This window comes from Lytechinus variegatus, chromosome 3 (assembly GCF_018143015.1).
Source record: "Lytechinus variegatus isolate NC3 chromosome 3, Lvar_3.0, whole genome shotgun sequence".
NCBI classification, from domain to species: Eukaryota; Metazoa; Echinodermata; class Echinoidea; order Temnopleuroida; family Toxopneustidae; genus Lytechinus; species Lytechinus variegatus.
Genome location: NC_054742.1, coordinates 28,791,272 through 28,813,154, shown reverse-complemented (window position 1 = coordinate 28,813,154; position 21,883 = coordinate 28,791,272). Strand labels below are relative to the sequence as shown.

The 21,883-nt window shown below is 35.1% G+C and overlaps 1 long non-coding RNA gene across 1 annotated transcript in view; it reads left to right on the top strand.

Annotated features, from left to right (window-relative positions):
• LOC121410699 overlaps positions 1 to 6,543 on the top strand; it is a 28,205-nt gene extending 21,662 nt beyond the window's left edge. The window contains exons 2-3 of the long non-coding RNA XR_005969365.1: positions 3,018 to 3,186; positions 5,966 to 6,543. This is a non-coding gene — a long non-coding RNA (uncharacterized LOC121410699). The remainder of the gene's footprint in view (positions 1 to 3,017; positions 3,187 to 5,965) is intronic.
• Positions 6,544 to 21,883: the final 15,340 nt, after the last annotated feature.

The window sequence follows — 21,883 nt, the reverse complement described above, 5'->3', positions numbered from 1 at the left end:
GATGTATAATGTAAATAATATGACACCACGATAGATCCTTGTCATTTGATTGGTTGGTTGATATCGATCATTTAGCCCATTTTACCAAGACGTGATCAACCGTGCAATTTTGGATCAATACAATTTTGTTCATTGTACGCGCGCACCGAGACTGCAGGCACCACAAGTAAAACCAATCGTGTTTGCAGTGCGCATGTTGTATGTACGCGATAATCAACAGATGCATGAGCATATTTTGCATCGAAATCCATAAATTTCATATGAAAAAGAATTTGTTTTTTAATAGATGTCATATAAACCAAATAATGAATGTTCTTTTCATTTGTGCATTGGATAGAATACTTTATATTCGGTGAAGGATGCAAAGAATGATTCATTCAACTCGGCAACGCTTTAATGAACGGATCATTTAATTTTTTACCCCATGAAGTATTCTGTCCATTGTACTCATAAACATTCATTATTTGTATATTGTGTATTTCCTGACATTTCAACATGAGCACAATGGAGCGGCTGTTATTTCTTTTCTCATGAATTTCTACTCTCATTTTGTATTTCATTGCTATTGGATTGGGGCTAATGGAATGCTAAAAAACCCCAAAGGTAACACAAATACGGCTAAATGATAATGACAACATGACAACAAATTAATTTGAGTAACACTTTCCCCACAGAAGAACACATTGTAGATTTTCCTTTAATTAAAATCCGTAATGCTTGAACAAACAAGAATATGAGGAACATTTTACTTTCATTCTTTCAGCAGTTCGTTCTTTTTCTGTCTCTATTTTTTTAATTGCAAATTCATATAATAGTAAGCATATAATTAACGTTGGTGATACCATAAGACGGACTATCATTCCGAGCCGATTTGAATGTAACTATACTTTCACTTCATCGAGAGAGTGATGGTTAAGAACCGAACAGAGATTATTTGCTTTAAAATGAGCGTTAATGTGAAGTCATGTGGTAAAAACTAAATAGTTTTTTTCTTGGGTGTAAGGCCCTGTTTGCTTTTAATGCGCACTTATGCATTGACTTCGATATTGGGCGTTAGTAATGCGCGCTTGTTTACGCTCATTCGAATGTGCTACCGATACCGTGTTTACACTTAATCGGCATTTGGAGCCGATGCAGCATCGGCTTTTTCATAGCGTATAAACGCGAGTAACTTGAATCGGCTCGCGATTCAGAACCGGCAATTTGCACCACCTAAGTAGTACACTGTTAGAAAATTTATCCTTAAACTAAAAGAAGTTCCTGCAGCAGAGTCTCGAGAACACCTGTAATCTTACCAGATTGCGTAATCTTACAGGAAATTGGTATTTGGTGTGTGTAATCTTACAAATTTCCTTAAATAAAAGACTCTTTTCCCCTTTTTCTAACAGACCTGTTCTGTTAAAATGCAGAAAAATTCATGTTTCATGAATTTAAAGAATGATTCTGGTATTGCTTTCTGCAAAATCTTCTTTTATTTTTCTGTAAAATCAGGGTTTTTTTAACAGTGTAGGTTCTGAACCGCGAGCCGATGCAGAATCGGCTTTTTTACTACGTGTAAACAGAAAGCCGATTCTGCACCGGCAATTTGTGCGCATTTCATTTACTTTACCATTGTGACGTAATTGTAAGCGCACTGATCCAGCGTTGTCTTTATTGACGTATATTGTTGGTGTGCGTATCATTTCAGGTTTTCGTATCGGCTCGCGGTTCTGAACCGCGAGCTGTGACAACGTGTGAACGAAAACAAAAAGCCTATTCTGCATCGGCATTTAGTTCTGAACCAAAATGCCGATTAAGTGTAAACACGGTAGAAGATCATTACGCAACAACCACAGACATGACTCCTGCAATAAATAGACAGATTTCATCAAAATAAATCCGATACATTATACAAATAATGAATGTTTATGAGTGCAATGGACAGAATACTTCATGAGGTGAAAGATGAAAATGATCTTTTCAACGAGGAGTACACGAGTTCAATGAATCATTATTTTATCTTTCACCGAATGAAGTATTCTGTCCTTTGCAAGAATGAAAAAAAATTATTTGGATTATATGACACCTAAAAATTGTTTTTTTTTCATATATGAAATTTATGAATTTCGATGCAAAACGTGCTCATGCAGTGCGAGTTTGGTCGTTGATTGCTTCGGTTACGTCATTACAACATGCGCACTGCTGGTGCCTGCAGCTGCAGTATATGTGCGCGCGTGTAATGGAAAAAATCGTATGGATCAAAAATTGCACGGTGAATGGATCCACAATTGCACGGTTGATGACGTCATTGCAAAATGGACTGAATGAACGATATCAAACAACCAATTAAATCACAAGGATCTATCTAGGTGTCATATAAATCTTTCTATGCATTGCTTGTGTAAAGATTGTGGTCGTTGCGTAGGCCTATCTTCTTTTACTAAAATTGCTCAGATACGCGTGTGCGCAGATAAGGGGGACTTTGCAAACTTGGGAACCTTATATTACCAGCCGATACGTTTTACCAAGGATAATGTACAGTGCAATACACCTTTTCGCATACATGTCTTTATTGTGACTCTACAACTCAAAACTGTTTACTCGACAGATGAACGAAAAACAGACCACCACATTGTGTTCATTCAGTTTTCTCCAAGTGGATAATGTTTATTCATTACATTCATTCATTTTCTAGCCAAGAATTTTATTCTCTGAAGTGTTAAAAAATGACACTTGATAGAATGATAGCATCCATTATCTTTGTACATCAACGTTAGATATTGAGGGTTATTTTTATGATTTGTATTTATTTCTGCTTTCAAACATTAATCGGTGTCAATAATATCTGCAACTATAGTTAGTACTCATGGACTCTCCGATATCCACCTCCTTAACTTTCATACGTTCTAAATTTAGATCAATTATAAAGATTGCCAATTTGTCCTTCGCCTCTGTTCCACTTATTTCAATATTTCTTCTGTATTTTTTTCATCGTCTTTTCTTATCCTTCGCATTTTTCTCTCCTGTATTTGGTATAGGATGTACGTCTGCATTCATCCAATGCCGATCAGCCGGGGGCGATACTAGGCAGAGCTGGCGGCTGCTAGACTCCGTGGTGCCGAGCCAAGATGCCTACACGGTCTCTCTGGAGTTTACCGACCTGCAATCACAAAAATCGGGCCAGCAACAAAACGTGATTTGAAGAAAGTTAGTTCCCCAAGGGGTATCGAATTGGGAAGCAACCACAAATTGGGCGCGCATCATTATACTCTGCTGGAAATATCAAAGGATAAAACGTTAAAAGTGTGTTTTAACTAACTTTGATAGTACATAGTCATTATAGAGTCCCCCTTTTAATAGTTGGAAGAAGACATTTCTCCTTTTTTAAAGGAAACATAAAAGTATCTGTTGGTTAAATATTTAATGACAGAATAGCCAGAAAAGTTGGCCTGTCGCTAAAATAGTAAACTTCTGCGATTTGAGTTAGGCGAAGAAATGAATTTCAAGATTTTCTTATGTCAGTGGAAATGTCAAGGAGTAATGCCTGCAACATTTGTCAGTTGATCCGTTCGAGTGTACCTTACTATTAGAGGGATTTTCCACATGGGGTTTAAAATGTTTACATTTTACATTGTTTATATAATAATTTATTATATCTGAACGTTTGCGGGATTGTGGAAGTATACTAAATAGGCTCGAACTAATAATTCTCTCGTTTTGAGTCTGAAAGTTTAGAAATATGGAATTGTATGAAATCTATATATGAATAAATAAATTTTCTAACAACTGGTCACAATTAACTAGAATATTGCTTGAAAAATGGAAATAGTAATTTTCATGCACCAACAATTTAAAACAATTGGCCAATATAATTTAACCAATATGCAACTAACATTGACTCTAATATACTATCCTTTAAACATCTTCTGCAAAAGGGTCCCTTAATTGTCAAACTGTTAAGGTCAGTAGAATACCGAACTTTTGATACTTGAAAACAATGCTCAACCTCTGTTGTTTAATTGTCATTGGCGAATAATTAACATACATTAAACTCAAATCGCATGTAACCCTGAGAGAAATCTGCCAAAGGTAGAGGTTAATTTTCCTTAACATCAATGCGACCTAATTTAATTGAACGGCATCTTCTTTACACAAATTTGTCAATAGATCATGTTTGACCATGTTTGGGCATGATTTACTCATTTTGATAGCCAAAAATTTTCACCAACATCTGGGTCCTTCCGAAATGATCAAGAGTGCACATTTTATAATTGAATTATATTTTAGACGCTGTCAGAAGAATGTCATCGTGGTTGGGAACAGGACATCTGATTATACGTGATAAAGACTACCATTTTTATTTTTATCACCAAGGAAGAAAACTCAGTGTACTCGGGGGTAAATATATATATATATTCTCTTTCTCCATCTGCCATACATACTCAAGACACACGCGGAACCCTTCAAAGCTTTCTTTGAGAAAATCCACCCAGATCCTTCCGCAACGAGGGACCGGGTTCGATTAACAAAAAAGACGCAACCTGTGCCGAGTTTTCAAACTCACAAGACAACGACCATACCGACACTGAACAGACAGAGCAGTTGCTTTGATACACCAGACCTCGAAAAAAAAGATGAAAAAATCATGTGTTTTTGTATTGTCAAATGATACATGCAAGGCAAACACATTATTGTAGACATTCAATTCCCATGAAGATCATGCGTAGAGAATGTGGCCATATTACATTACTGATAAATATCCAAATTGTTGGAAGTAGTTTTAAACAATCGAGGGAGAACGATTTTCGGAGTGTCATCATCACAATTAACCCCGCGGCATGCCTCAATAGAAATATTCAGACTGGAGCATTGATCAATGTCAGAGCATTATAGATTGAAAAAAGTGCGAAAATGACGGATACCACATTGCTCATGCTGTCCATTTTTCAAAACAGATGACGGAGTATGATGTAAATATGAAAAGAATAGTTAAAAGCAAATATATGCTAACATGACTTAAGAAAAAACATGAAGGAAATTAGAAGAATAAGAATACACCAGGACAAGAGAGATGGGTTAGCACAGTAAATAATAAAGATAGTCTTTAAATGACGCCTAAAAATGATATATTTTGGTTTCACCTGATTAAACATAAGCTTTAATTTAAACATTAACCTTTAATGCACATGTGTTAAGGCGCATTGAAATCTCGATATTGTTAAAATACATCTAGTTTAAAATGTCATATTTATTTCCCGTTATATCCAACTCACATTAGTATCAATCCAATTCTCTCACCTTATTCAAACATTAACTACTTTTGCAATAACATCTTGAAAATTCAAACGACCTCCAGATTATGATAAAATTTATCATCAAAGTGTAAATCGATTAATTTTCGACAAATGGACCAATTTGTTATTCCTATCCGAAAAAGTTTTTTTCATAGTAGAAATTTAAATATACTATATCGTTTACTATTCATGGAATGGAAAGAATGTAGCTACATGTACGTATGCCTAAATATCGTATACATTCCAACATACCTAGTTTGAAAGGAAAAAAAAATCATTTCAATAGAATGTAACTACTTAAATGATTTTTAGCGAAAACGGAAAAATAAAAACAAAACAGTACCTATAGAGGCAATTATGACTTGGACAAACTTTGCTTGGCTGTGGTTTTAAGTGACAAGTCATTCCTAATCATTATCCAAAATCCATTAAGTAGAGGAGTCAGTGAAATGATCACCGGTATAAACTTGGACTCGGGAAAATTATACAATCAATAAACACTACTAAATATCAAATTTCAAACCAAACTTTCCAAAAAAAAAATATTCATGTTTATGTTGTGCACACACCCACGCGCACATTTTGTCAGTAATTATCTTGGTGTTGACGGCACTTAAAAGTAATAGTTCATGAAAGCTATGCCTTTTCAATTTGTAACGGATATATTTCCTTATTTCTGTCATCCATCTCAGGTTTGACTGACCTACATGGTAACCATGGTAAACATCACGTGACTTGTGTTGATATGGAAGGAGGTTTGATCAGGCTTTCATCTCTAGTGTACGCGATACCGGAGTCAGGAGAGGTGATGATAGAAGCTCACCGGGATCGTGGGTCCGGTTTGGCGGGCTACAAACCCAAGACAATACCCCGTGGACGAAGATGGGATTAAGAAAGACCCTCTTTATCAGGCCGCCCCGCCTCTGGACTTCTGGTCTGCCCTGTACCTCTTGCCTTCTCCACCCTCTCTTCATCTCCTTTTTCATTTTCTCTATGAATAGGAGCTCAAGTCGCCTTCCTCCCAGACTGATTGGGCTGATAGTAGGGCAAAGATGATGACATACGAAATTTGGAGGTGGAGTAAAAGAGCTGTGCAATCCAGGGATAGCCACTCCTCCCCAAAAAAAGAGAAGAAAACCCTAAACAACAACGATAATCGAATACTTCCTTATACCATGTATACGTAGCTTTAAGACATAATTAGCTTACCAGAATAAACCATCCTCCAAAACAAAAGTAGATTTGAATAAGACGAGAACAATCCAACGAGTGTAACATTGAAAATATCATTAAGATCGGATGTAGACTAAGAAAGTTATGACATTTTAAAGTTTCGCTTAATTTCACAACAGTAATGCATCCTGTTCGGTATGCAAATGAGGAGACTGATGACGTCATCCACTCATTATTTCTTTTGTATTTTATTATATGAAATATTCTAGTTTTCTCCTCATTGTCAAGTGAAACAAAGATTAATTCCTCTCAGAACATGTGGAATTAACATTTCATACTATATTTTGATTCAGTCAAGTTGGCCCATATTGTTTAGTTTATTATAAATGAAATATTCTGTAATTCAAACAATATATTGTATTATATCTCATTCGCACATCACTGAGTTTTGCATATAACTGTTTTGTAAAAATTAAGCGAAACTTTAGAATGTCACAACTTTCTTATTTCATATCCGATTTGGACGAAATTTTCAGCATTATGCTAGTTTGATTCTTCTCTTATTTACTCAAATCAACATTTTTTCCTGGGTGGACTTGACCTTTAACTTCTAACAGAAAGACGAATACATAACTTTATGCCCAAACTGATGTATCATGTTAAAAGATATCCTTTGTACAAAAGCTTCAACATGAGAGTTGAAAATTCTTGCTTAATTTCACATAACGCTACTCAACTCATTTTAGAATATGATTCGTAAAACTGTTAAAGAAAGAGAAACAATCTAGAACGATAGAAACTAGGGTCTAAAAGAAGTGGAATATTAAATCTGATCGGATATCATTGTGAAGCTTTATTTACATTAGAACTTTTGATGTCAGTATTAGAAAAATATACCAGCTTCTTTATATCATAATTATGATATGATTCAATGTTAATATTTTAGCTTATCATTTATAACAAAAATATTGGACCCAACTATACAAAATAATACAGCTGCTAACATTGAACCTTGAGGTACTCACATTTGACTGCATATGAACACGATGCAAACTCTAATGTGTATTATTTGTCACCATGGGTCCTAACATTATTTTGTTTCATCATACTTATTTCCATGAGATTATTTTCGCATGTGAAATGGGGATGAGGAACGTCAAGTAAACAATAATTATGAACGAAATTTAATTAAACCGTGAAAGTCATCCTATAGTTATAGCAATGTTTATAGTACACGTGGCAAAACATCTACGGCGCCGAATTAATTCCATCAGCGCTCCACTCACGACCCCCTCAATGGTATACCCATAAATGCATGTTTGAGCATTTATCATGTGAATTACTGAAAATGATGTGCTCATTATGCCTCTCAAAACAACATGGCATTACAGATTACCAACGATTCAACACACGGAAATTACGCATAAGAGGGAATAATACGCGAGGGGCAATCTTTAAAAATTGGAGCGTTTCAGCGCTACCTATTCTCATATGTGAAAGCTATCATGCCAATAAAGCGACGCAAAATGCACCGTCTGTTTTTGCGAGCTGCCTAATTTTGCCTCGTATATTGCTTCACCTGTATAAGGCGTCAGTCCCACGGGTCAATGGCCAAGCGAGACGTTCAAAATGGCGGCCCCCATGTTCTGAGGGTTTTACCACACGGATGTAGACTACGCACGATGGGATCAGCAGATGACAGAACACACGCGAAGGGGATAACGCGCCAAAATACATTCTTCAATACACAGTCATGTATCTTTCCCAACATTAAGGCTGCTTATATATTTTTTATGAAACCAATAATTACAGTACATTTTCGTGCATTACTCGCCGCTTATCTATTAAGTCATATTTTTTGTTCTAAAATGTACTATTGCGCACACCTTTTTTGTGAATTCTTCATCAATTATTACCTATTTCCAAGAATTAAACACTCCTAAAATGAAAGGATGGGATGGGGTAAATCATCTTTTAAAAGGGGTGATGAATGACAACATTAATAAGGGTGTAAAATGATGTCACTTCTCAACCCTTTTCCACTATTTTTGCCCCAAGTGTTTTTAGAGTGTTGAATACCTTCTCAATTCCGACACCTTCCTTTGACCTTGCCTTGCATATCAACGACGCTTTACAAATGCTGTTCATCATCAGCAGCAGCATTATCAATATATTTTATGATGTCTATCTTAAATAAAATACATTTGTCAATATTGAATCGAAAACTTTTTTGATGTATCTTAATCATATTAAGAAATAACATGACCCTGAATGTCAATTGTATTAGCCAAATATGAGAAATTTGATGGGAGGAGAAGAATAGTGATGGTATATAGGGGTGACGATGTTGATGATGGTGGGGTAAACGGTCGTGGTGATGGAGCTGATGGTGTCGGGGGTCAAAGACGATGATGTTGGCTGTGCCGATAATAATTGTAGTATTATTATCGACGTTGAAGAATATTACACCCGTGCTGGTGGATGCACGTGTATGCGGGTACGTGGAGGATGGTATGCATGGCGATTTAAGCTTCAATCATGCTTAAAATAATAATAAAAAAAAATGTTTAGTAAATAAATCAGTACCAATGTGGCATCATCATTTTTTGTTTGGTACCATAACATCACTATAACATAACCAACCAGCATACAATGGTGTTATTCCTGTAATCTATAATTCGACATTTTGCTTCCGGGAATCGTTAACATATTACACAAACGTCTTTGTTTCATTATGGAGAATCCTTCTCCCTCCTCTCCTTCTCACCCCTTCTCTCTTCCTTAATCCAGATTTCATATGTTCGATCACTTCCAATTAAGGAAGGGTCGGAGAGGACGTATTCAATAATCATAACGTGCGATGATTGCACGAAATATGGTATAATCGTTTGTGCGTAATTATATCTTGGGTGGAACAGTAATTACTACCATCTTTTCGATAACAAATGAGTCAATCCATGTGTCTAAGTTGGGAAATATGATTTACAGAAAATAAAAATACCAAATAGTGTAGATTTTATGTTGATACATGATATAGATATTACATAAATGGATATGAAGGGAGAATCTATTTAGTTATGGCCACAAACGTTTGAAAGTGAAAATTTGAAATGTAAATATCATTGTCATGACTGTTGTTGAGTTAACTTCATTGACAGAAAAGGTATATGAAAGCGAAATTATTCTTATTCATAGTCTCAAAATGGTTAGCCCAATACTGGGTAAAGAGGAAACATTTAAGTTTGCTGGTTGAACGTTGGGTAAAATAATGGGTAAAAAACAGCATAGAATATTTTAAAGGTTAACGCTGTATTATGTGCATGATATAAGAAACATATTTCTTAAACTAGCGTGTACCATATTTACCCAACATAGGATTTGTTTAGCTCTTTGGAACAAATAACGTTTTGATATCAGGCCAATCTTTATATACAATGGGTGCATGAATCCATGATTTTATTGTTTAATTTGTTTTTATGTTATTTGTGTTATTTATGGATAAATATGAAGAGGGGGGGGGGGTATTGTCCCACAAATGACCTAAACACACTTTATATTGCAATATTATATAGCAAGATCGTTTATTCTTAGTCATACAATGCAGAAAAATCACCTTCGGAACAGGGTCAGTCGCCTTGGTAACTCGCATGCATGTATCTTTAATGTATTCCTGTATTCTAGCCCCCCCCCCCGCCTAGAAAACAAGCCCCGCGTACTGCGGCGAATACATATAAATAAATCATTTAAAATATTACTACATCACCATTTTGAAAAGGGTATTCTAAAGAAAGTTTCTGGTAAAATTTATGTTTTTTAAGTCAATTAAGTTTTTGGCGTTCGTTTTTCCCCCTTTTGCATTTTTCCTAATGGATGTATCCATTTTTACGTTGCATTATATCTTTTAGAATATTGTGAAAATGTTCTACCCTGGTTGAATAAAATCTTATAATAATTTATAAAAAAAGAAATATCGATAATTTATCTCTGTTGGGGCTCTAATATCTTCCTATTTTGAAACAAATGTCAAATAATACTTCAAGCAGCTAGAGCTATAAACATGATAAAATGTCTTTAAATTATAATACATGAGAATCTAGAGTTCACAAAGCATGCATCAGGAAAAAAGGTTGCAATACAAATTTAAGAGAAATTACGTATTCTGAGAAGGCTCAAGGGTACGTTCAACACTAATTATCTCAGCTTCTTATACTAGGGCTATATCTTCCAACATACTTCAAATGCTCACTAAATCAAATTGCTCAACATTGCAAAAATTGTACTCAAAAGTTATGGCGTGTATGACATTTAAATGTGTGCATAATCTTGTAGCCCCTTATTGGCCAATAAATTTATTTTACATGATGACGTAGCACATCGAACAACACGCAATTCACATCAACTGAAATTTGAAATTCCAAGATGTAATTCTGAATTGTATAAACGATCACTGGTGTCCACTGCAATATCACATTGATTTACACATTGATTTACTAATAGAGACGCGTTGTTCCCCTAACCTTGAATTATCTAAATCAAATATATAATCTATACATCAGTACGATCCATCTGGTTTCAAATCAACCCCTTTCCTTAATCAACATATTTTAACATTTCTCCAGTCATAAGTCTAGATGTATTTATATAATGTTTTGATGTATTGTTTACTATAAGGGCCCTGATGAAATCCAATAAATGTTGACTCGGGCTACCCTTTTTTAAATATGCGAAATAAATAGATAATAGTGAAAAAGGTTGTTATATCTTTAGTTGGTTATGGTACACAGTCTTTAACAGTGGCATATATCCTTAATCATCTTTAAAGATATCGGTCTTTGACTAGCAACCAAGCATTTATTATCACCGCCTTTTGCGATTGAGATACATACATGTATAAGATTTGGATGAACAGTCATAAGAAAGTGCTCAATGCTAAGAAAGGATTAAAGTGAATCCTATGCTTGTTGACTCTGGAATGATCGGGATCAGAGGATAATCCTGGAGAGATGTCAATGTAAATAACTGGGAGGAATAACTTGGTCCCTGTCTGTCGACACGACACTCGTATCGTCTTACGAAGACGAACGGCGTACCTTTTGTGCGTGTGCGTGCGGGTGCATTTGAGAGTGTGCGCGCCGAGTGAGTGTGAAGAAGAAAGCAGGAGTGTGGGGAGAAATAAGTTTATTAGGGGAGGGGCAAGTTTAGTATGTTAAATAATATACACTAATACAAATTGAGTCTAAGCATAAATGCTGATAAAGCAAAAATAATAGTGGATAGGAATAGGCTTTATGCCGTTGTAGGTTTTTGTGAAGGTGTGGTGAGGGTGAGGTGAATGTGTGCGAGTATCTGTGATGGTCCATGTGCATGTGTGGGTTTGTGTGTGTTAGGATAAAAGAGAGAGAGAGGGGGGGGGGGGGTGAATAACTTAAAATAAAGAGCGAGATTGACACACTCAAACTGTAATTATGACATTTATAGAGAGGGAAAAGTAGAGGGACAAAATACGATGTCGAAATTTGTTTCAATTAGAAAATCGAATAAAATTGGTCAAAATATAACGTTCAAACCCTTGAAAATATAAAAATGTGTTTGAGGTAGACGGAGGAGGAATAGAGATTCAACATCTATTAAGAACAATGACCGATTATGATGCTTCGTTACCTCTTCTTCATAGTGCCCATTTATTACCAAGGAATATTGGGTGGAGAGCACTGATATACCAAGAAGCAATGATATTAATACTTGGATGTTCAACGAGAGTAGCGTAATTGGTCAAAGTTCAATGAACTTCATCAGGACAGAGTTATCTCGACTTTAACAGATTACCCATAAGCACAATGGATCGCAAGGAGTACGCATAGACCGACCTTCGTCACCACACGAAACAATATCATTAAGTTTCAAAGTTTGTAATGGTTGATATAAGACTTTTTTTGAAGCCCTACTTGAATAAAACCGAGTAAACCTACTTTTTAGAAATGCTCAGATTACATAAACCGAAGTTTCGACCTTGATATACAATAATAGTGATTAATTTCTGGTCGATGGGTACGAATAGAAAAATAGCGATAACTTAACTTTCACGTATGATGTTCGAAATTTAAATTCAACGAAGAACCTGTATCATGTGTATAGATTTAAGGAAACCACCCCCTTATTATTTGAAAAAAACACACAACGAAATATCATCAATACACTGCTTAATCGTACCTTTACAGTTATGGTCCCGATTTACATCTACCGTAGAAGAAAACTACGGTACATTGCATGCAGAGTCACATGATAACAAATGAGAGGGTGAATAACAAGGGGGGGGGCACGCAACTCTCCTTTCACCCACGGAGCTTCTTTGACATCCCATGAGCTCATACAACAATGGAACCTTTAATAAGAAAAATTGAGCTAAATACGGCGGATTGATCGGGAGATGAAGGGGAATGCTTAATAAGTTGAGGACGCGACTTCTACCAATCACATGTGACGTGAGCTAGCCGGTAGGGCAGGCGGGGTCAACAGAGAGGAGCCGGTGTGACGGGGTTGTGTCACATCGTTCGTGGTGAGTTGTGTGGCGATGTGAGGTTATATTGTAACATCAGCTCTCAAAACCTGGACCTACTGTCTTCACTGAATATGAATGTCGAGTTTCAGTCTAGATAACGATGATGATATGTTGAGATATAAAAGTCTCTCCTTTTCATAAGAATTATGAGGTTACATCGTAACAACAGTTATAACAACCTGGACCTACTGTCTCGAACTACTGCGGACTTTCAACTAAAGCTTTGGAATTGGATCAGAAAATAGGAGGTTAATTAAAACATTCCCTTTTCGCCAGAATCGTTTCATCTAACAATTACACCATTAAAATATATTTACTAAATAGAAATGGTATAATAAACGAAAGTTATTATAGGTCTGTCGATTTTATTTAATAAAGAAACATGTTCGGTGGTTCAATTCCTTGCGTAGATATTCTTAAAACATGATTAAAAACATCTCCCATTTTAATTCTTCATTGAGATGATCATGATGATACTGAGGAATGAGGGGCTAATATTTTCAAATTTGTCGTAGCATATTCATAGTCAATATATCTAATCATTTTTCATATTCTCTTTGCAATTTAATCGCAAATAACAACCTATTGATGATGATACTACTGCTGTCGCTACTGCTACAGATGATGACGACGATGAAGGTGACGATTATGTTCATGATTATGATTTCGATGATGATGATGAAGAAGGGGAAGAAGAAGAGAAGAAGAAGAAGGAAGAAGAAGAGGGAGTAGACGAAGAAGAAGAAAATTATACAATGTAAAGTTATTTTTGGGGAAAAATGTCATCACAAATGAAACACAGGAAAAGAATGCAATAAATTTTATGAAATAAAAATTCCCCTGCCCACATTTTTTTCTCATGATCCCATCAATTACGCATGAAATGCTATTCATGTCGCCAATAAGATTTACTTTGACTTTTTTCTAGCAATACTGACGAACAGGACTTAAAATGTCGCCGATAGCTTACATTAGGAATATCACGGACAATGCCCTAGTTCCATCAACCAAACTGACTCCACGCCGAGCAAAACATTTGCATGACAACTATATTGTTAGTGTGGATTAAATTTTCTCCGATGTGACTGATAGACGAACGAAATCAATGAAACGGAGCTTAAAAATTCATAATTATCTAGATATATTTGAAAGAGATTAAGAAAAAAAAAACAACGTCACAATTGGCGTTGCAGAGGAAAAATAAACCAGGTTCTTCTCAAAGTACACCAAGCCACAAAAGTCATAAAAGATCAAGATTATGATCATGATACATGAAAGCAGTTTTCACATCTCCTCAAAACAAACAAACAACAAAATAAAAGAAAAAATGTACTGCTGATTATCTTCCATAGATTATTATATCGAAGTCACTTAATTCCTTGATAATTAAGCAGTCAAGAAAGTACTTGATATATTGTTACCGCTCATATGACTCTTAATTGTATTTTGTACGATAGTAGATTGGAAATACACACGCCATATCTTAGAAAATACAATAATAAAGCCATCTGAACAAGCAAAGCGAGAGGAAAAGTCATAGATTACCAAAATAATGTTGCATTACTTGGAACATGTGGAATAATGTACAAAGACACCCTGTATTATCGGTTTCTCTGTAGATAAAATTATTATTGGGGATGATTTGGCTGTGACCCTTTCCCTAATTTTTATACGCCCATCCGGCGGACGTATTATGGTATCACGCTCGGTGTCCGTCTGTCTGTCTGTCCGTTAACTTTTCCTTGTAAACAAGATAAATTCAGTTTAACTTAACCTATAAGCTCGTATAATTTGGTGTGGATGATACTAGCATAGATCCCAGGGGGGCGTTTCATCAATATTTTCGTCCGACAAGTTGTCGGATCTGACAACTTTCCTGGATTCTGATTGGTTGAGAAGCACTGTTACTATAGTAACTGTCGGATAAAACAGGACTTGTCGGATAAAACGTCTGACAAGTACTTCATGAAACGCTCCCCAGGAAGAATATTGATTTTGAGGTCAAAAGGGGAAAGGTCAAGGTCACAGTGACATGCTTTTATCTTACCATTCTGAAGTCTTTGTAAACGCGATTACTTCAGTTAAACTTAACCTAGGCTCATATAATTTGGTGTGTATGTTCCTAGCATGGATGCCAGGGATTCTATTTATTTCGAGGTCAAAAGGTCAAAGGTCACGTCGCCACCTTGCACTTTTCTTGCTTTACCAATAACTCCATTTTCCACGTTACAGGCGGGCGTATTATGTGCTCGCCCCAGCGACACTCTTCTTGAATGATGGGGGTGAGAAGGGGTGTGGAGTCACTAACCTGAATGTTTCTCTTTCATCCTATCAAGCTGTATATGAACAACTTTTCAAGGAAATCAGGCAACTGCGACTGATACCCCCTCTCTTCTCTAAAAAAAAAGAAAAAAACCCTAAGAAAATCCTAGGGACGCCCCTTATTGTGAGACTGGGAACAGACTGTATTTGAAGGTGAAACGGGATCTGGGGGTGAGGTAGCAGTCAGCCGAAACAAGAGAAGATGTTAATATCATGAGATTATCTCCAGTCCTAGTTTCAGGGAGGAGGGATGTCAGAGATATGCCTCGTCACAAAATGACAGCTAGGAATTCATCTACAACTCATCACTGTATCAAGGGTGACGTGAGGACGAATCATAAAAAGGGGGAAGGGCCAAAATAAGGGATGGGGTGCGAAGGGGTGGGGCAACATCCATGGCAATATCTGACTTGAAACATGTTGAAAAGGATTTAGGTCTGCGAAGTTTCTCAAGACAACATTCTTTATAAAGTATTCATTACAGAAGTCATGAAATGAGATCTCACATTGTGGGTGCAGCTTGCGTGTCTGAGTGAGAGTATAACATGTATAAGCCAGTAATATGCAGCACTAACATGTGCGCATGGACTTTGTGTGCAAGGTATTTTTACATTCGTGTGAGAGTTTTGAGGACGTTCTCAGAACCTAAACCCAATGAAATGAAAATGATGAAAATCCATATTTTATTGATCGAAATAGACATGAAATGAAATACTTCGAAAATTTGCTTTGCCCAATTGATCGTGGGCCCGGCAGCCGCTGTGCAGCGTCAGATCGACGAGGCTCTATCCCTGAAATTGTTGAACGCCAAACAGGGTAGCTCCCATCTTTTAACGTATTTTGGTCTGACGCGGTCAGGGTTTGAACCCCCGACCTCCCGGTTGTGAGACGGACGCTCTACCAACTGAGCCAACTCTCCGGTTGGTAACTATCATGAAAATCATGATCATTTTGATTGGACAATGAGCTTTTACCATGTCAAATAAATTCAAATGAAACAGGCACCTGAACCTGTCGCAGGATAGTTTCGAATTTGCAATTGATTGTAACTTCCAAACTATTAAGCAAGCCTTGATTTTGACTGACTGTTGAACAGCATAGTTCCAACTGAAAGGCAGAATTATGGGTTGCGTTACTGCATGTGGGTTCTGGACCTTGCTTCATGTTTGCAAGTTTGCATTCTCCGGAATAATCATAAAAAAAATCATGTTTTTAATTCAAAAAAGGGTTGTTTACCACATGTTTAGTCTTTGTCATGAAACTATCACTATATCAATATAGATTTTAAGACGTAAAATTATACTGTTTATTGATTAATTTTTGAAACAGAAATCGAAGAGTGAGTGAATTGCAAGTGTAAATATATATATAGCTCTGAATAGAACCAATACACGAATCTGTACTTTGGACGATATAATGCATTAAAATGAAATTGGAAAGATTATAAAAACAACTGAATAACTGTTTTCAGTAAAACAAAAAAAAATCAAGTCAAACATTCTTGCACATAAACGTCAAAGATAAGATTTGTGTGTTGCCAAAGAAAAGGCATACCACTGAATATGAAATCATGGTTTCTTTTTTCTGTCGTCTCGCTCAACACTGTTCTCTGGTGATACACAGACCAGATATAATATATACTTTCTTCGTTGGATAACAAGTTTAAAGGAGGAGGGACGGAGAGGTGTGGGAGATGGCGATGCGACGTGGTAAGTTTTAGAAGCCTATACTTCGCTTTGTGGGTCCAATAAATCAGGATATAATTAATGATCTTTTTGTTCTTTTTAATGAATTTGGAAATAAATACTGAATTGAATTGAAATGTCTATATATATTCTGAAGTATATTTGTCATATAAAAAAATATATAATTCATTACTTGATCAATAGCGGAAAAATAAAAGTAAGCTCGTACACTCGTGTTAGATAGATCACTCTCGCCCACAGCAAAATTTAGAAAGATCACTACACACCTTTCTATTGTGATCGAGTTTCAAGGGTAATTTTAGTAAGTAAAAGCTAGAATATACATTAATCGACCGATCATTATACACAACTTGATCCATTCCTTCCGACCGAAGTGAATTGGTATTGACCATATACTGAAACAAAAATGTTGAAAATGGAATAAATGGAATTTAATGAAATAGGTATCTAAAAAAAGCTTCACTATTTTTTTATGGTATAACAATATTGATTTCTAAATGCAACATTTATACCATTTTAACCAATTTTCTTTGCAATAAGAGTGGGTAAGCCGTTTTATAACTACAACTACCAAAAAAGAAACCCGTAACAGCCAGGCAAAACTTGTTTCTCCTTTCTAAATTCAAATATACTCATAAGTTTTGAAGAAAAGTTCTGGGGTGTGTGGCAATGCAAACACACACGCGCTCCTACCCTCAATATACGCCTATTTCAGTTAGCCCTCAGGTGAAATTAATCGGTCCTTATCAATAGATTCGAAACCTTCAAGGAGAGAGACTGGGCTGATATGGGTCGGTGAGGGTCAAACCCTTCGATGACATCATAGGACCTTGAATGCTCGTCAAGAAAGAAAGAGAGAAGGAGAGAGGGCGGGAAAATGAGAGAGAGAGAGGGGGGGGGGGGATAGATGGGGATAGAGAAGAGCCTTAATTAATACTTGAAATATTATGAATATTAAATCTGATTTAAAATTCTTAAACATTATGACAATCATGATAAACGGTGTATACGGAATATTGTCATTTCGATTATTCTTTGTGTTTACGATCCACTTTAAAATTAACTGTAAAGAAACAAAATTCATATTCATTTATTATTTATTTATTTATTCAAATATATTTATACAGGATGACAAGATCAGTTAAAAACTGTTTTACATCATGGTCCTGACATTAAAAACATAAATACATGTAAATCAATAATATATTATAGATGAGATAAAAATCAGAGTAATATCTAAAAGATTGTGTTTGAAATGATACAATGCAATACAAGAGCATTTACAATATGTTATACAAAGAAATAAAGTAAATGTAATTAAATTTAAGTATTAAATAACCAAAAAAGTACACGATTCATGGACGAAATGTATGAATTAATGATTATAGAACTATATAAAAATCGGTAAAACTCAGGCTAATAAAACATATTCACAAGTTGAACATTGATATGTAATAGGAATAAAAAAAGTGGTATAATTTACATTAAAGTATGAGAATACATAACACTTGTGTTCCATGTATTTATATGAAGCAAATTGAATTATAAAATATATAAAAAAAAAATAATACATAATAAATTGTAACGAATTACGACAAAGATATAGGTACTAAAAGAAAAAGAAAACAAGGTTTGGATCGAAGTGTATTAGAAAAAAATGGTAGGTTAAAAGTACATGAAACTGTATATCGGGTTTTGGGCTACAAATCCATTCCTTAATAATTAAAGCTCTTAGGTAATGTAGTACGTATGAATTGCACATCAGGGTTTCGGAATTAATTTCTTGTATTTAAATTTAAAATCATCGAATGATGTTGCATTTTGGAGACTGGGTGGAAGCTCGTTCCATACTTTAGCACCAGCATATTTAAATGATTGTTTGAATAATTCTAGCTTAGGTTTAGGTATTATTACATTTAAAGAATCTGCGTTTCTTGTGTTAAAACCATGGCGGTCACAATACATCTCAATTTCATTACATAATCTTCCAGGAGCTGTGCCATTAATGCATTTATACATGAGTGTTGCAAGAAAGTAGTTGCATCTTTGTTCAATGTTTGGCCACGACAAGTCAGTCATTAACTTAGTTCCATTGTATTTATCATAATCAAAGTTTTTCGTTACAATTCGTGCTGCTCTTTTTTGTATTCTCAACAATTTCATTTTGTAAACTTCCGGGCAATTACCCCATACAGAACATGCGTAATCTTAGCATGGTTGAATTGTGGATTTAAACAATATATTCAATAAGTTAGAGTTAACAAATTTACTAAGTTTGGCAAGAATATGGACTTTGTATGCGACTGATTTACATAGAATATTAGTGTGAGCATTCCATTTCAACTTATCATCAATCATGAGTCCAAGATATTTTACGTTATCGACTTGCTCAATCTTGTGCCCTTCAATATAAATGTTAAGTTCATTTAAGGATTTTGATTTTAATAGCATCACCTTAGTTTTATCTTTATTAATTCGAAGTCTGTTATTAACATACCATTTATTGATTTCAACCATGTTTGCCTGTAATTTTGCATTTGCATCAGTATTATCTTTTCCACTAACATAAACAACCACATCATCAGCGAATATATTGCATGAACCATTTGTAACATATTCCGAAATATCATTAATAAAGATAAGGAAAAGGGTGGGGCCAAGGGCACTACCCTGGGGAATACCTATAGTAAGGTTCCTCATCTGTGATCGTTTACCTTGATGTTGTACAGTTTGCTTTCTATTAGCAATATAACTCTGAAACCATCCAAGCTGATTGCTACGTATTCCATATTTTTCTAATTTATTAATCAGTAAATCATAATCAATGCAATCAAAGCATTTGGAAATGTCTAAGAAGCAAGCAGCTACCTTTTCACTCTCATTTATGGCTTCATAAAAATCATCAAGTATACGATGTAGACTAGTAGAGGTAGAGTGATTAGGTAAAAATGCCGACTGGTCGACATTGATCATGTCATGTTCATTTAAGTATTTCAATAGTTGGGATTGAACCTCTTTTTCGATGATCTTAGCAACATGGCTCACAACAGAAATAGGCCTGTAATTATTTTTATCTTTCTTTGATCCCTTGCCTTTATAAACCGGGGTTGTTCGTGCTATTTTCCAGTCGTCGGGTATTTCGCCAGAAGATAAACTTTTATTATAGATTAGGGTTAGAGAATCACATATGTATGGTGCTGCGATATTTAATAATTTTGTATCTAGGCCTAAAACATCCACCTTACTGCTTTTGTCAAGGTGAGTTAGATGTTTTAAAGTTTTGTTTATCTCAATATTTCTAAATTCAAAAGAATAAACACATTCAGGATGTTTCCATTCAAATTTTTTTTCAGGAAAAGTGTTTGCTATCATTTGACCAATGTTTGCAAAATGCTTGTTTATTTCATCACAGTCAACCTCACATGTGTTATTCTCATATTTATTGTTGCCTGTTACAGCGTGTAACTCATTCCATAGTTTTTTTGGATCATTGTTGTGTTCATGAGATATATTATTGTAGTACTCTTTTTTCTTTTCCCTTATCATACAAGTAATTTTGTTTCTTATTCTCCGATATTCATTTAGAGTTTCTTGACATTTAGAAGTATCAAATTTACGTTTTAAATAATCTCTCCTATAAATTAGATTAACGATGTCTGGGGTTACCCAGGGATTAAATCGCTTTTTCATTCTTGCTTCTTTCATTGGAGCAAATTCATTACTTATTTCTAGAAAAGCATCCTTCCATTTTGTCCATGCTGTCTGAACACACAAGTCCTTTAATACATTATTACCGATAACATCGAAACACTTGGTATTTTTCAATCTTTCGATAAAATCATATTCATTAAAATGTTTATAATCTCTAAAACGCCTGACGGTATGATCCTTTGTTTGTTTCTTAAAATTAACACATGTATATATCAAGTAATGGTCACTTAGTGAAATGTTTGCTACATCACACATGCTATGCTTATTTGGAATCGAACTAAGAATATGATCAATGCATTTTGATGACGTAAGAGTAACCCTTGTTGGTTTATCAACCAGTTGGGTGAGGAGAAATAAGTTTTCAATATTAGCGATAAGATTATTGGGTTGTAAATCATTATTTCTATAATCAATATTTGTATCACCAAGGAGAATCAGTTCTTCATTCACGTTTCTTATTTTTTCTATTATATCTAGTATTTTTTCTGAGTATACGTCGTCGGCATCAGGTGGCCTATATAGACAACCGACAATTAATTTATTATCCTTGTCAGGAGAAAATTCGATCCAAGTTGCTTATATACGACACAAGGCAGTTTAAGAAGGTAATATGAGATTAAAATAAAACAAAATCATTTCCCCTCCACATGGATTTTATTAATAAAAATATGAGATGGTCGTTGGCCGAGTAACATAAAATATAGTCTTTGGATGACATGATTGCCTCAACACTGATGTGTGCAAAATGATGCTACGATTAAGATATAGATTTTCATTTTATCGATTTCCTTTATTGTTACAAAATTACAAAATAAACAGAACACAGAAAGTCAAAAATTTTATAAGCAATATACTGAGAAACATACACAGCAATTAATTATAATTATAGATCAAAGGATTTAATGAATTAAGGCAAAATGAACTCAGTAGATTTGATTGTATTGTATAAAACAATGAAAAGCCTGTTTAAGAAGTAAGTCTCTAAACTTGGTTTCATGATATTATAAGGACAGCACCGGAGTAAACAAGATGTTCATTCTTAATTTGAAGTCCTTGAAGATGTTACAATGCATTATCATTAGGGTTCGACTAATACAGCGTCAATATACCCTCGAACAATACCCCCCCCCCCTTCTCAT